Source organism: Silene latifolia, unplaced genomic scaffold (assembly GCF_048544455.1).
Source record: "Silene latifolia isolate original U9 population unplaced genomic scaffold, ASM4854445v1 scaffold_150, whole genome shotgun sequence".
NCBI lineage: Eukaryota > Viridiplantae > Streptophyta > Magnoliopsida > Caryophyllales > Caryophyllaceae > Silene > Silene latifolia.
In genome coordinates this window covers 500214-517514 of record NW_027413138.1, presented here as the reverse complement: position 1 = coordinate 517514, position 17301 = coordinate 500214, and the positions used below count along the sequence as shown (strand labels likewise).

At 35.1% G+C, this 17301-nt stretch overlaps 1 long non-coding RNA gene across 2 annotated transcripts; it reads left to right on the top strand.

The window, feature by feature from the left end:
- Window positions 1-7108: 7108 nt before the first annotated feature.
- Window positions 7109-12302, top strand: LOC141637835 (uncharacterized). Of its 2 annotated transcripts, XR_012541917.1 has the most exons (8): window positions 7109-7229; window positions 7365-8075; window positions 8272-8353; window positions 9465-9548; window positions 9626-9764; window positions 9996-10106; window positions 10488-10555; window positions 11418-12302. It is a non-coding gene; the product is annotated as an uncharacterized LOC141637835 (long non-coding RNA). The 2 variants fall into 2 exon arrangements; XR_012541918.1 differs by lacking the exon at window positions 9626-9764.
- Window positions 12303-17301: the final 4999 nt, after the last annotated feature.

Genomic DNA, 17301 nt, shown 5'->3' with positions numbered 1-17301 from the left:
GTCTGATTCGCAAAATGAGACCTGAGATTCACAAAAGAATGTCCGAGATTCAAAAAAGACGATATTCACAAAAGATGGATTCACAAAACAAGTCGATTCACAATATTAGACCTCGGATTTATATATTGTCATTCACACGGTAAGATTCATGAAATAACGTCTATAATTCACAATAATCCATTTTATATAAGCCAAGTAAGATATTTAAATTGTGTCATTCACAAAATAAGACCGTTTAGCCAGTCGACCGTTCCTTTCTAATAAGATTACGAATCTTCCTAATAATCGCGAAAATTAGACCCAGGATTCACAAATTAATACCAACAAATAAGATTTCCAGGTCTTTTGTATATATTAAGATTTAAGATTCATAAAACAACCTCTTACATTCACAAAAGAACCTCTCAGATTCACAAAATAAGATAAACAAATAAGATGTCCATATTTTTGGAAACCAATAATATGTTGCCAAACTAAAAGACTACTCCTTTCAAAATTGTCAGTGTCTTCTTCAATCATCATATCTATTTCTCAAGGCTTAAGAAGACTCTTTCCATCATTCTTCATCCTCATCCCCTTCCTCTTCTACCTCTTCGTCCGCTAGCTCTCCCTACGTAAAAGACAAAGCTGGAATTAGAAAGATGTTTACAAACATTAGATGTACAATAATAAAAGTGAGGATCATGCAAAATTGGGTGACATGGCGTGAATCACATTCATCTTATATAAGCCAACTGTTGTCATTTATGTTACAAAGTGAGGAATTATATCGAGTTACTACATACAATCGAGTCTCATTTACTCGATTCACAAATAAAGATATGTGATTCACATAATAAGACCCACGATTCATATATTGTCTCCTACACAAAATTGGACCCAGGATTCACAAATTAAGACCTGGGATTCACAAAACAACCTCTGGGATTCTCAAAATAAGATAAACAGATGAGATGTCCAGATTTTTTAGGAAACCAATAATACGATCTAAGACTCACAAACCAAGGTCGAAACAAAACCACCTATTTTGAATGACATTAACCTAAATTAAACCATTTTTGCCACTCCAACAGATAAATAAAATACTTGATTAATATCAGATGTAGTTGCGTAGATGAATACAAACCTGATTCACTGGAGGACGGTCTGCAAAATCATATGGACAATTCCTTTTGTCGTGGTTACCCTTGCGCTTACAGTTAGCACACAACCTTTTTGCTTTTTCCGCGTTCTTGATTGCCTTATTTTTCTTGCTCACCAACCGTTTACCACAGCCTTTGTTCCTAGACACATTAGGCGGTAAGATGTTGGTTTCTTCCGAACCTTGCAGCCCAGAGAAGCTCAATCATTGTTGTTTTGTCAACGGTTGAGTGTTTCCCTCTAGTTTTGTCCTGAATTCCTTGATTAACTTGACAAACTCTCTCACATCCGACTCTTCTTTCCTGTTGAGCATACCAACAGTTAACTGAATCTCAGACCACACCACATACATTCCAATCTATTTTGTACTGGTATTGTTGTATTTCTCTAACAGATTCTCATTCCAATCATAAACGTCACTTTTGAGTGCATTCTTGCTCCACCTTTGCAAAATATATTTATCAGGTATGTCCTTAAACTTTCCCGAACAAACCCAAATGATGTGACTGCATAAAATACCTCTCCTTTCAAACAGTTTACATGTGCACCTTACATCATTCGTGCTTCTACTGCACTCAACTGCAAATTTTAGTCATTTCTTTGCATCCTCAACTAACGACACTTCAAAGTTCGTCACAGGATCTGGCGGAGTGTATCCAACCAAACTGCAGGTATTTATTGAAAGCTTCACCTGGTTTTGGAACTCATAGAACATCGCATGGGTATAGCTTCTCACTGCTTGTGTCTCCCATTTTGACCCATACAAGTGTTTCGAGGATTGAATTCGCATTCTCCTCTTCACGGAGCTTCAAAGAGTGCTTTTGGTGGTCAGTGGCGCTTTCATAGCGCACCAAGAACTCAGTTAATGTCCCGTATTTGTTTTCAAACCGCTTAAAAAAACTATTAGCACTCTCTGACCTTTGTGTAGTTCGTAGTAAACCGCCCATTGGCACATTTCTGAAATAAGCGGGTATCCATGTGTGTCTATCAGCGAACTTCCCATTCAACCACGTATTGTCTTCTAAGGAGAAATCGTTCATGACTTTAAGCCACTTCTCTTCAAATTCCCCGGGCTCCAGGTCATCGTCCCATACAACACCGTTCAGACGGGTTAAAAAGTCGGTATCTCTACAAATTTTACTCCCAACCTTGTCGGTTATTTTCTTCATGATGTGCCACATGCAAAACCGATGTTTCATTGTTTTGAACTTAGTCGCAATGAACAAAATCAAATTATCGACCGTCACCATCATTTTATAATAACTAAATTCACGCAGTTTCACATAACAAAGTCATACGATGCACTATTATGTAAATCTCAAGTCTTATCCTCAGATTCAGACTATAAATCCTATAGCTTATTTTGTGAATCCTATAGCTTATTTTGTAAATCTGGGGGGTTATTTTGTGAATCTCATGTCTTATCCTCGGATTCAGACTATATAAATTTTGTGCCTTATTCGCGATATAAGTACGTGAAACATATTTTTACCCCAGTTTCACAAATTCATGATCTAGTTTCGCATAATAAGCACTACGATTCACATAAACAAAAAACCAATCAAATTATTACAACCATCATATTTTCCAGTGCCAACTAGAATCAACAAAACAGATGTAGGATTCACAATTTAATATGAAGTTTCACAAGTTAAGAGGTACGATTTGCAAATTTCAAAACATACCGGAATCGCTTTAATTATTCCCCGGTCTTCGTCAGTGATGATGTAGTTCGGCTCTTTCCCACCCATAGCTGCCAGAAACTGGTCAAATACCCACATGAATGACTCCTCGTTTTCATGTTCTATAATCGCACATGCAAATGTGATTGACCTTTTATGATGGTCAATGCTCGTGAAAGGCGTGAACGTCATGTTGTACTTGTTTGTACCATAAGTTGGGTCGTATGAAACTCCATCCCCAAACAGAGCATACGCTCTTTGCATGTCACAATCCGTCCAGAAAATCCTTGTCAATGCGTTCTTGGAATCTTTTTCATAAACAAAGTGGAGCCCTTTTGTTTCAGCTAGGGTGTCTAAGCGTGATTTGAACATTTACCCATCATGACTGTTCATTAGACACTTCATTTCCCTCTGAAAATTTTTGAATTGCTTGACTGTTGCCCCGACATTTTGAAAACCACCCAATTGTTGAGTGCATAGTTGGTGTGTTAAGCTAGGACCAACATTTGCTTTTGAATGGCTGACAATCATTTGCATATGAAATTCATTGATATTTTCAGCAAGTTTCTCAAATTCCTTATTTTTCACAACATCAAGCGGGTGATTGTGACCCTCAATAAACACGTCAACCATGTACTTGTTCTCATGGAACTTGAACTTTATCATTGCTGGACAGCCCCACCTTCTAATCTTTGTTATTCTTGTGGTTGACCCTTTGTTGGAACTCTCTGCCTCTCCTCCACCTTTTTTCACCCTACGTTTAGCGGTTTGGTTTTTTCGGTTTGCTCTTTGTACCACCTATTTCTGTTATTTCTGATGCAACGGATTCATCCGCCTTTTCTGCAACACCAGTTAGGGCAGGTCGTCTTTTCTTCTTATTACAGCCTTCCCGATTGCAAACCATGCACTTTGTTCTGATAATATCATCACGAAACCTTTTGCTTGAAGATTTCCTTGATTTAAACCCACAAGCAACAACAGACGTTTCATAAAACAAGATCGCCGAGTCTAAGTCAATAAATGTTTTCCCAATCGTTGGTGTAAACTTTTCATCAATCCTATTTATCCATCGTTGGCGCCACTCGGTGTGTAAGTTATAAGAGTAGTAGGTGTGGAAATAGTTGGTACTTAGGGGCTTGTTAAAACAAAGAGAGGTAGAAGCTTCACCGCAATTAACATTGGAATCAACAACTGAAAATTGTAGATTCACAAAATAAGCCAAAAGTGCAAGATAGGAGATTAACAAATAAAGTTCCACAATATTAGCATATAAGGTTCATAATCTCTGCCACAAACCAAGTTTCAGGATCTTATAGTCTATATTTCAATAAATAACCTACTAGATTCAAATAAGTAGCTCTTATATTTACAAAATAAGCACTCTGATTCACAAAATAGACAATGTTAAACAATCTCTGCCACAAACCAAGCTTCATAATCTTATAGTCTATATTCACTAAATAACCTATCAAATTCACATAATTAGCTCTTATCCCTACTCTTTAAAAAGGGAGAACATCCACTACTGTAGCAATGAATAGTCCCCTTTCAATCCCAGCCCTTGCTCTCTGCCTCTCAATCCTGACCTTCCGTTTTCCCTCTTTTATGCCCTGCCTTTCATTTTCATTCTGCCTTTCATCTTTCCATCGCCAGATCTGATTGTACAACATTGGAAAAAATCGTCTGAGGTAATTTCCAATTATCAACTTTTACTTATTCATTTATAAAAGCTATTATTCATTTATTTATATTGCTTTTATTTATATATTTGTTCATTATATATTAGTTTGATTGATCTGGTTATTGCTTATTTCTGGGATGTTTTTGAAGGTGTCGTTGCTGAGGACGACGAGTATCTAGCTATCAAGGTATAATAAAAGCTTCCTTCTTTAAGATTAGTACGGAGTGCCTTTACACCAGTTTGTTGCTCCAAGAGTTTTGATTTTTGGGTGTCACCATACTTTCATATCAATTATTCATACTTGTGCTTCTTCCTCTCTCTATTTTTCTATGGAAATCTATCCCTATTCTAATTACGGAGCTTCGTTGTTTTTTAGATCTTAAAATGTGGTCATAAATTGGTTTGGTGGGTCGGTTTTGTTTAGCTTATTCTTCTTGTGAATGATATTTTGGATTTTCTTTATTTATATCACTTGAATTGAGTTTTGGGTTATCCGAATTGTCGATTTTTTCACGTCATGTTGATGTTGGTTAGCAGCGTTTTGTTGGTGGCATTTGCGCACTATTCTCAGGTCGTACCTACCTGAGTGGTTACCGGTGTCCAAGCAATAGAGGTTTTTTCCTTTTACTATTGCGTAGGTAGAGTTCGGTAGAAGCAATCCCAATCTTGGTAGTTCATCTGTTGGGGCGTGGTGTCCAAAGACCATCTAAATTAGTGGTACTTAAGTCAGAGTGTAGTTAATAGGATTTAGATGTTACTTCTTACAATTGAGTTTAGTCAAATTAATTGCCTTAAAAGCAAGTCAACTTACTTTGCTTCTTCGATATTTTACCTTTGCTTCCTACGAATTCCAATTTGGTTTTCGTTGGAAATTTGTGTCCTTTGTACACTCACATCATTGACTCTTGTTGTCACGTAAGATGTTTATTTCGTGTTGTTTATTTTCATTAGTTGAGTTAGGTTTGATCAAGTGTTGGTGACCTATCTGCTTAAACAACTGAATCTCCTGCATTTTCTGATTTTTTGCACGATCTGTTCACCGGCATTACTCCCCTATCACAGATTTCGGACACGCATATGATAATAGTGCACTACGTGAGTTCAAGAGACAACTTAAATATTCTCATGAATCTAAGCAGGTATGCTTCTCAGTCTTTGAGTCTCCTTTTAATTTTTATTAATGAACCAGTCTTTCAATTGAGCCTCATTTTTTATTGAAATTTTGCTAGGTTTTTATTTGACAAATTAGATTTCCATATGTGATATTTGGTTTTCTTGATTGACACATCTTTTCTGAATCAAAAGTTATCATTCTGTTTTGAATCTTTTAAATAATAACAAGCTTGGGGCTTTCCCAAAATTTGGAGCGTCTTTCATTAGCCAATTGTGGAGGCTTATCTCGCCATATTAGATTTTGAAATTCGTGGTTTGTTGGATGTAGATCGATGGTTTTGCACTTGTTTAGTCATGATCATACTTTAACCACTCTTGTAAAGGGGCCCTTTCTGCTAATTTGTTATTGGCCCTATTATTCAGCCTCATCTTTGATACTTTATTAGAGCTAATTGATGACTTCTTGGTGCTTTCTACATAACTAATATTTTGGTTTTATTACTTCAAGGCCTTTAGTTGGAGTATGTATTTGGCACCAATGTGGCGGAAGGCTTGGTGAAGGCAATCGACGCACAAGTCGCTCGAAGTGCATCAAGTAATCGTGAGGTATAATGTTCATTCATGGTTTTGATTTTTCTGGTTTAAAGATCCTTAAGAAAAAAAGGGTCCGAGAATGTCAAACCTACTACTATAATTGGAACATGGTAAAAGCCTTTTTAAATGTTTTACATTTGTAATTAAAGAATTTCTAATATTTAAAAGGAGCTTCAGAACCTAATGGAGTAAGACTATGAGATAGAGTGAGTTGTTCACATAAGTTTATGAAGGTTTATGTGATTGCCCACACTTTTATATTGTCTTCTTACAATAGTTCATCCTCGAATTTTCTTTTTAGTTTAAGAGGAGAAGGGGAAGTGGAGGGGAAAGGCAATGGGAGAGAAAACAATTTTATTCAATTTTGCTGGTCCTTATAGTATGTGTGTTTTTGTTTGTCGGAGCAAATTTGCGCGAAGTTCAATGAGAGTTAGGTCTTTAGATTTTCATCCTTTTGACCCATGCTGATTTTCCCGCTACATTTTTTCATCTGATTTAGTCCAATTTTGTTATGTGATGCTGCTTATGTTAGTAATTGAATTAATCTATAATGTATTGCAGGATTAATTTCAGCTCTCAAGATGTTGATGCTCTTTTCCAAAGTGCCGTTGTTTGTGTCTATCAAAATCCTGGAATCGAAGCCACAACTCAGGTCTAAGAGACAAATGCTCAATGATTGATTTGAACAGAGAGAAGAATTAATCAAGGCAAAGTCCAGTAACCCATCAACTCTTTCTCCTTCGTGACTTAAATACTGTGCTTACTCACCCACAAAGCTAGCTGCACTATGATCGGTTCACTGATTGTGGTTGTGATAGACGGGTGTTCTATGCTCGTTGGTTGCGACCGTGGCTGCCCGTGGTAGAGGGTGGTTGTGATTATTGGTGTAGTAGAGGTTTAGAATGTGATATACCATTTTAATCAGTAGTTATTATTTGGACTGATTTAAAGTAGTACCTTTGTTTGACAGGTGACAGGTACAAACAATAAAAATGCCTTTTTCACTTTGTTTGTTTGAGGTCAGCATTTTAGAAGGTTAGTAATTTAAACTAACTTTTATTGGTAGTAGTTTTAATTTAGTTACATGGATATGGATGTAGTGATTTGAACGATTTTAAGTTGGGGACTGAATTTGAGAAGATGGCATTGTGTAGGCGGTCGAAGGCCTAGAAATGTTTGGCGGGGCAGGCTACCCGGAGCTATTGAAACCAATTTCTCAGGTATTCCACTTAAGTTTGTATCATTTTCATCTTCTTTTAGTTTAAACTCCAACTCTCCGAACAATGTTGTAGTTTTTTAGCTGGCAGGGTTTGTATATAGTTTTGTGATTTTTTTTTTTAGATTCCATCGAGTATTGTTGTGATTTTTTCATATTTTAACTATTGAGGTCGATTATTGATTTTGCATTAAATTAGTAATTTAGGATTCAGTTTTTTTAGGTTTAAATTACTTGCATGCAATAATTTATTTTCAAATTGTGCCATTTTTTTTTTTGAATTGCATGCAGTAAATTGGGGCTTCTTTTAGGTTTAAATTGATTAAATTATTTGCCTTTCTTACCATCCCCTACATTCTCCTTTCATTTTTGCCTTTTCGAGTGCACCCTTCCCCTCCCTCATCATCCCAAAGTACTGTTCCAGTATTGATTGTGAAAAGGATCCAGTCATCTCAGTCAATGACCTAAATCTTTCAATTTCTTCTTCAGAAAGTGTCTCTCTCAGGTACTGGTAGTTTTTAAAGTTCTTGGGTGTTCGTCGTTCACAGTTTGGAATCAACTTACCGAAACTGGTATAGTGCGAAGAGAAATGGGATGTTTTAGAAGGGCTTGGTTGGGAACTGCAAACTGCTCTTAGTATTCCATAATGGTAGGTATTGGCCAGTTCATCCAGTTCATGTCTCTTAAAACCATGTTTTTATTATAATAAACCTTAATAGTGGGACATGTACATTGTTATTCTCCTATTGTTCTTTAGTAATATGGATTAGCTTTGTATCGCCCCTACAAGAATGCACTAAAATGCAACAGTTTTTTTTTATATCTCTTGATTGATGAATATGCAGAAGCAATAAGTGATAATGGTGAGCGGATATTTGGTGTAAGATGATAAAGATTGCAGAGATATAGTGAGAGATGAAAGATTCGGTGAGCCTTACTATTTTACATATACTTGCTTGATAGATCTCGGTAGGTGAGTGTTTTATCTCGCCTTATGGACTTTCTTGTTATTGAGTGCGATTGTCGGAGGTGAGGGGTAAAAGAGTTCTTGTGGTGATGGTAATTTAGGGAGGGATTAGGAGTAATGTTTATTGGAGTTTTGGTTCAATATTGTTTTAAAGTTGGCTAATGGGTAGTATTATTGAGTTTAGCTGATAATGTTAGGTGTAATAAGGATTCAACATGTATTTTAATGAGTGTTTTATTCTGCTACAAGTTTTTTCAGAAGGATTAAATGACGCATTTTTTTGTATTTTTTTTAGCTACACATGGCTCAATAAGCACCTGGTCGTGCATCTTTTAGCTCAATTTGTTTAATGCTTTTGCTTAGGGGGATTCATGTCTGGCCATTTTAGGCCCTGGTGAGCCATAAATTTAAGCATGTGGTGTCATTTCGAGACTCGTTGTCATGTAATATGGGGTCTTTAAACTAAAATAATTCTCGCTTAGCAGTCATCATTTGTCAAAAAACCCGTGGGGTATCAAGACCCCAACAACCCACATGTGCATACACCACTTATTTTTAGGCATTTAAGGGTCTGTAGATATTGATTGTCGCTGACAGAAGAGATTCCTTGAGCAATCAAAAAGTAGTTTGTTACCGTCTTTTTCGGTTGCAACGACGCTGAAGGAATACATATTACGCTTAGCAAGCTACTACCCCGTGCCACACTGACACGCCTCGGACCCCTTTACTCAATCCAAAGACAAAGTAGTACAAACTTATGTTTTAAACAGGCTTTCCTTATTAAGCATATGACTTTGAGAATAACTTGGTAGCTTCCCCCATCCATTTATCGTTTTTTTAGTTTCTGAGAATGCTAAGGTTATGAATCTCACGTAAGAAAGTTGCAGATTGATTCGAGGTCCTTGTTATCTTGCTTGACTTTGAACTTATAATTTGTTTCTGATTTGATGTTCCATTCAATTTTGTTAAAAATAGAGTATGGAAACACTTGTTGATATATTAGCTTCGACCCTAGAGAAAAGTGATGATGTTCTTTGCAGCTCTGCCTCTACTGACTTATTTTGAATGCAGATGTTGATGAGCAAAGGAGATCTTGGTGTTTTTAGAAACAGTAAACGAGATGTTACTGTGCCAAATGTGAAATATTAAGTCAAGGTATTGAGTATGGTGCATGTTAATTCTTAGTGTATCCGTTTTGTATTGGTATGAACACCCCTTTTCTTTTTCTTCAGGAGTTCGAGTTTCAAACAGCAAAGAGAAATTACCAAAATCCTCCTGTTGAGTTTTTTTGTTCCCTTGTAGAGTCGTTCTTCAGGCATCAGAACTGCACAGGATATGTTCAACATTTCAGAATGTTGAGACCATATGCAGGTAATGTATCACATGGTGGGGTTGTTCGAAGGTCCGGTTATATTAGGTGGACTGCAAAATCTAGGAATGTGGAGTTAATTAGCTCTGTGTTTTTAGCACGATGTATTGCGCATACTGTTGTATTTGACCTAGCTTACATCTAGCCATTAACCAAATGCTCAGATGATTCCCGGTAATTTAGGCAACTGCATGCCCTATTTCAAACAATCATAAGTATTAATCTTTATGCAGGTTCCCGAAGCTTCATGATAAAAGCAAATCGTGAGTATCTCGATGAGCTTACCACCTCCCGCAGAAGCTACAAAATTGTACTTACAGACGATTAAGGCAATTTGAGTACTGGTAAGCAGGCTCTCTATGTTAGTTTTTTTATATGATTGCATCAGATTTGACTATGTTCTTTTCATGTTGATGCTAAGGTATCTGTTAGATATATTAATCAAATAGAAATGGTTTGGTGGCTATTAACTCACATTATTTAATTGCTACTCCCTCCGTCTCAATCATTTGTTTACCTTTGGTTAAAATACCATCACAGAAAATATGGATATTTTAACCAAAGGTAAACAAATGATTGGGATGGGGGTAGTGTAACTTTCTTAAAAAATTGGAATTAACTCTTTCCATAGAAAAAGTCAAAAAACTACCTTTTGATGTCTGCTTTGTTAATCATTGCCACTGTATTAGATGTAAATTTCTGGCTGTGTTTCTTTGGACTGACAGCAGGATGAACTGGAAAACTCCTATAGCAAAAAGCTTCAGCAGAACAAGGATTCACTCAATTGATGAAGGTATCTCTTTGGACCGAGTGTTTTCCAATTTTTCTTTTATCTGTTCTTTTGTTAGTTATGGCTGATACTAAAACATAATTTGTGCGAGCAATCTAAATGTTTTGATTTGTTGAAATTCCATGAACCCACCTTTTCTATCACTGTTCTAAGTTGTTTAATTTCCTTCATTGAATTTATTTCAAATTTTTACACAATAATATAAATGTTTATAAAGATCGTACTCTCTCTACTGAGTGTTAAAGAAGACTGAGATTCATAGTCTTTGAATATGCTGGTTATGGCCGTACACTTACCATCAGTCCATTCACTTTCTCGGTTCGTAGCGAGGGCTGATTTGATCCCGTGTTTTGTTTTGGCAAATTTTATAAATTATGCCAAATTTTCTCATGTTGAAAGTTAGAATGCTGGCCATTTTTAAACCTCCGCCAATTTGCCGTGAACTGTTCAGTTGCATCAAGCAATTAAGTAATTGTTATATATTTGCATAAGAAATGATTTAAAAGTATAATTACTGTTTTGGGATCTTGAGTAGCCAAGATGGGTATTAGAGAGGTGAAAGGAAGTGTTGGATATGCGGTACTACCATGAATAGAGTTTTTTTGGTGTTAAATTACAATCAATTTAATTTCTGGGTTCTCTTCTTAATTATGTGGGTATTCAATAATTTGGGGTAAAAATAAAAAGATTTTGTTGTATTGGTATGATGTTGGCCATTTGATGGTTTGGATATTAGCTTAGTGTGTGCTTGTATTTGGTTTGCAACAAAAAATATGAGAACTTTGGAGGCTTTTGCTGCGATGAAATTCAGCTGTTATATATAGCGGACAAGTTTTTTTTACTTTAGCTATGATTGTATCTCTAGGTGTTGAAATGTGAATATGTTGTCCGCGGTGAGATTGCTACTCAGGCCGAGGTATGACGAAATTGAATCTATTTTTCTTGTGGTTACATTAGCAGATTGAAATCGTCTTTTTGCTAGGAGTTTGATATTAAAATTACTATAGATGAAATAATATATGGGTGATTAAATATGTTAGAAGAAGTTGTAGTGGTAAGAATGACAATTTGACTAAGCTATTTTTATGTTCCTTACATTAGCTGATTGAGATCGTCTTGTTGCTAGAGGTTTGATGTTAGATTAGTATAGACGAAGTGCTGAGTTTGGTTGCGTCCCTGTCAGAGCTTTCGATCCTAAGCTTGTCAAATAATCAGTTGAAAGGGCCATTTCCAGATTCAATTGGCAAAATACACACTCAATACCCTTATACTATCAAACAACAAGATTTCGGAGTTATTGCCTACTCTAGGTAGCTTAAGTGGGTTTAAAGACTGGACTTGAGGAGGAACGAGTTGGACTCGGAGCTAACCAATTTTCGTCGAGGTTTATTCATGCCTTTGCTGAACAATAAATTCTTTCAATGGAGAAATACCAAGAAGTTGTAATCGATTGATTCGACTAGAGCACCTAAACTTGTCATTGAATCATCTTAACGGAAGATGACCAATGTTCCTTTTCTCTCTGCCTCGTATGTTCCATTTTTTCATTTAGATTTACTTTTGATTGTGTGCAACGGGAATGTTATGTATGGCAATAATGTTATCATATAAAGCATATTCAATTTGCTATCCAAGTTACCAAGTACCATTCGACTAATGTGTAGTGATAATTTTCTCCCATTTGATGTTTATCATCATTAGTTAATAGTTAATACATATATTGATTTGATTCCGGTCTCCTTGTTATCCCAAGAATTAGTGATATTGAACAAATGCATATATGCATCAAATAGGTTATGAGTTCTGAATTTTCATTAGTCTTTACTTTCAAGTCACAGGATAGTGACCGGAAAGTTAAGTACGGACACCACATGGTCTTGATCAGTAATACCTATTGTGGGTGTAAAGTTTTGCGACCAAAATTAATAACTAGGCAGCAAGTTAAGGGAATCAAGGAAGAACATAACTGCTTCTCATATAGGGTATCTGATAAGAGCAGTTACATGTTATCATTGGCTTTCTTTTGTGCTTTAAACTTCCATTGTTCTTTGCTGCAGGTACACCTACTATGGAACCGTATTCGTGATGCAAGCATAATACTACTGGCCTACCTGTTTAAAATGTGTCAAGGCATTTTCACCCTAAATGTTCTGCTTGTTAAATCTTGTATCGATCTTGACGGAATTTGCATCCTCAATAAAGTTTATTTTCCAGAACATTTAGATAAGCACAAATTCTCAAAAGGATGTTTTATGTGTTTTTGAGAATATACTCAATCTTTGTATGACATAACTTTAATTTTCCAGACAGCCTCTCTTTGTTTTACTATGAACTTGGTTTCTGGAATACTCACTTTTTCAATGTTTTCGGCTATAATACGCTAAAGGTAAAATAGCGAACAACTTCTACGAAAGATATCACTCTTTGCCAGTCCGAAATTTTGTATCAAAACAAGTCTTTTAGGAATGCAGTGTACGATTTTTAGGATTGTGAGGGCTCTTGTAATGTTTCAAGTATTTTCACAAGGTAACAATGACCATTTCCGACGGAGAACAGAAGGACCAAAAATGAAAACCAAATCTTCAAGTAGCGCAGTAATCTTCAATTAGGGCCAAAAACATATAGCCTAACCCATCTAGAATAGCCTCGGTGTTTGGATTATTTGTGATTGTTCTGTTAAAGCACTATAGTTAATTGATTATAGGCATTTACAGGTTGAACATCGTCTTAGTATTATTTTGCCTAAATATGTGGGGAGGAAAAAAGGAAAAAGGGTCCATGGTCTACGCTTGATACTCAAAGCACTTACGACTTAAATATACATTCCGAGTAAACATGCCAAAGTGCAAAACCTTTACAATAGAGCCAAATGTTTATCATCGCCCCAAATTACAAGTTCTAAGGGAAAAAATTACACTGTAAATCATGTGCGCGCTTATAAGTTAGGAAATTTTTCAGATGATATTTCATGTTCCGAAACATATATAAGTTAGAATTATTTTTAGATTATGTGAATCATCGTAAGAAGCACTACACAAGTATCGATCACAAAAAAACAATTTTCCCTACGATTTCCACTAATGCGGTACTATAAAAGATTCACCGAATTGGGGCACCGCGCCCGGTAGGGCGCGGAGCAACAACTAGTATTCACAAAATAAGCTATCTGATTCACAAAATAAGGAGAATAGCAAAACAATCTCAAAAAAAATAACATCTCAAATTCATAAAAGATTGATGTTTCTTCGGTTCAATTAGTAAGTTTTGCCAAAAAGAGCAACATAGGAGATTCACAAATCAAGTTTCACAATATTAGCATCTAAGTTCCTCTGTCACAAACCAAGTTTCGGGATATTAGTCTATATTTTCAAAATAACCTCTCAGATGCACAAAATTAGCTCCTAGATTCGCAAATAAACTTCTCGTTTCACAAAACCGGACCAAAATAACGTCTCAAATTCATAAAATAGGGACAAAACAGAATACTGTTGCAATAGCACTCTTATCGAGAGTCACTGTAGTATCGGGAGTTAGACTGCAACATCGCGGAACACTAAAATAAGTAGGACGAAATTGATAAATTTTGATCAAATTCAGGATATTATAGCATACATTCACGAAATAACTTCTCGTATTTACAAAATTCACTCTTATATTCACAAAATAACCTCACATATTCACAAAATCGGGATAATAGCGAAAAAAGGAGATTACATGTTTCAACAAAGAATATTATCACCGATTCATCGTAATGTCCGTAATCTCCATTGAAATTGAAGTTGCAACGTCAATTTGAGCCTTATTAGCTCTTATATTAACAAATAAAGTTTCACAATAATAATGTTTCAAATTAACAAAATAGTAGGAACACCATAATAAGTATGACATCGACAACCATAGATAAGAAAGCATGCAATATTACTGATACAAGACAATTAAAGCATTCAATGGTGCGGACTTGTGCAAACTTTTCAGAATTTGTCATCTTATTTAGTTTTGTGTTTATCTTATTTTTATCAGATTCAATAAATAACTTATCAGATTCACATAATTAGCTCTTATATTCACAAAATAAGCACTCTAATTCACAAAATAGACAATGTCAAACAATTTCTGCCACGATCCAAGTTTCGGGATATTATAGACAGTTTATATTTTCAAATTAACCTCTCAGATGCACAAAATTAGCTCCTAGATTCGCAAAATAACCTCTCAGATTCACAAAACCAGAACAAAATAACGTCTCAAATTCATAAAATAGGGACAAAACAGAATACCCGTTGTAATAGCACTATTATCGAGTCGCCGCAGATCTGTAAATCTCCATTGCGATTAGACCTGCAACATCATCGCCAGTAATACCATAATAAGTAGGGCGAAATTGATTATTTTTGATCAAATTCAGGATATTATAGCCTACATTTACGAAATAACTTCTCAGATTTACGAAATAACTTCTTAGATTCACAATATAACCTCACATATTCACAAAATCAGGAGAATAGCAAAACGGCTTCATAAAATAGCGAAAAAAACGGAGATTACCTGTTTCAACAGCAGTATTATCACCAGTTACTGTAATGTCTGTAATCTCCATTGAAATTAAAGCTGCAACGTCAATTTGAGCCTTATTAATGAATGAATTATAATCAATTAATGAATGAATTAACAAAATCAACAAATTTTACACCGCGAATGACGAAATTGCTCAATTGCTCAGTTTTGATCGAATTCAAACCCTAAACTAACGAAATACTTCGCTTTTGATCCTTATAAATTTACAAAACATTTTTTTGTTCAAATTTGATCATTATATCATCAATTAATGAACGAAGTTAAGAAAATCAATTTTTCATCAAATAATATGAAATTACCTGGAAATTACCTCGAAATCTTCTAAGAAATCGATTAATTTGATGAATTCGCCTCTTTGATTGTCAGAATTTGATTAATTTGATGAAATCGTCTCACAAATTTGATGATATCGCCTCTTTCAAATCGACGCCCAAATTGAGTGATTTTGTATAAGCGCACAAACTCAGTAGTTTTGGAAGGAAAGAATTTGGGCCTTTTGTTTAGATTAGAGAGAATAAGGTATTTGGGCTTTTTTTTTAGATTAGAGAGAGAAAGTGTTTTGGACCAAATGAAAAGTTTCTTGTTGACCCCTAATTTTCATCCTTGTTTTTTCAGTCCAACATTACAAAATCAGCCCATCCATGTATAATGCAAATCAGTCCAAGGTAGTAATTTGGTGAGACCGGCCGCCTCGCCATAATGAGGTGCCTCACCGGATCCGGCCTCTATATATATATATATTTGAGATTAGAGTAATTATTATATAAGCTACATATTAGAATGGAACAATTACCCGTAACATATTACTGAATATAATCTCTCCGGCTTCCCTATTAACTTTCAGTACTTCCAGAAATTTAGCCCGTTTCATGGTAAGTAAAGTCGACTTTTCAGTAGTCCGAACTGAAAATGGCTGTGGTAGCTGACTAATGACCCCAAGCTCCCCACAAATATGAAGGGGTGTCGGTACGAGGTTATTTGGTATTTCCGTTCAAGAGAATCCAAAAATTCTCCGGAAATTCATCTTTAAGAATCACCATTTGATTTGAGCCGAAATTCTAAAACTCCATTTCAGCCACCTGAAATCAAATGACATAAACAACAATGTAATGTAATCTCGATTAATGAAGTCAAGATCATTAATACAAAACTGACAACACCAACTTTCCCTGAAACACACCATCCAAATCTAACTTACCAGGTGGGAACGAAATGAGGCAGACACCCTTTGAAACAGGTATACTTGCGAAATACTCTCAGAAAACAGTTTGTTCTTCACTTTCATTTGAATATTCTTTGGAAAATAATTGAGGATGTTGTCTTTGATGCAAAGATCTCTAGATCTCCTCTACGGTCGTGTTGACTCAGATGATTAAACATTTCTTGCTGAAGTTCAACAGACAGAGAACTGTTTCTATTATTGTACTCTTCCAGTGCTTCCAAAAGTTCCTCCTGCAAAATAATCAACATCAACATCAACATCAAACCGATCCTTATAATTAAAAATAATATTAGGCTTATAAGTAGAAACTAGTTCTATTACCCGTGAAATTCAAGGGGTTAGCTGTATTGTCACGTTGGTGGTGTTATATAATCCCGGATTTGCGGTCGCACTGAGCCCTATTGATAAAAATGACTCGTAAGAATTTTTTTTATCAATCTATACTTATACTACCATAATATATTATCAATATATATTTTCTACAATTTATTAAACGTTTGTCGTGGATTATTAATATTTTGCCACGAATATTATTACGTTTATTAGTGTTTTCTCACGATTATTGTTATTATTGTTATTGTCTTCAATTTTGTTTAGCGATTTAATTAATTCAACCTAAAAAAAATTCAAAATAATTTTTTTTTATATTTTTATTTGTGAACAATAATTCAAAGTAGATTGAATGATTATCATTATTTTGAAAGATTATGGTGAGAATTATATTTGTGTTTAATATGAGATATATTGGCTTTAATTTTAAGTTTAATTTTTCTTAACAAATAAAAAATAAATACTAATATTTATTGTGATTTAATTAGTGTTTAATGTTATGATTTTTTTATTTTTTTTAAAATAATAATGATGATGTGTCATGCTCTAATAGTCTTAAAGGTGATTTTTGAAAGCTAATATTTAGGCTTGCCTTTTTATATTATACTAGTTTTGTACCATC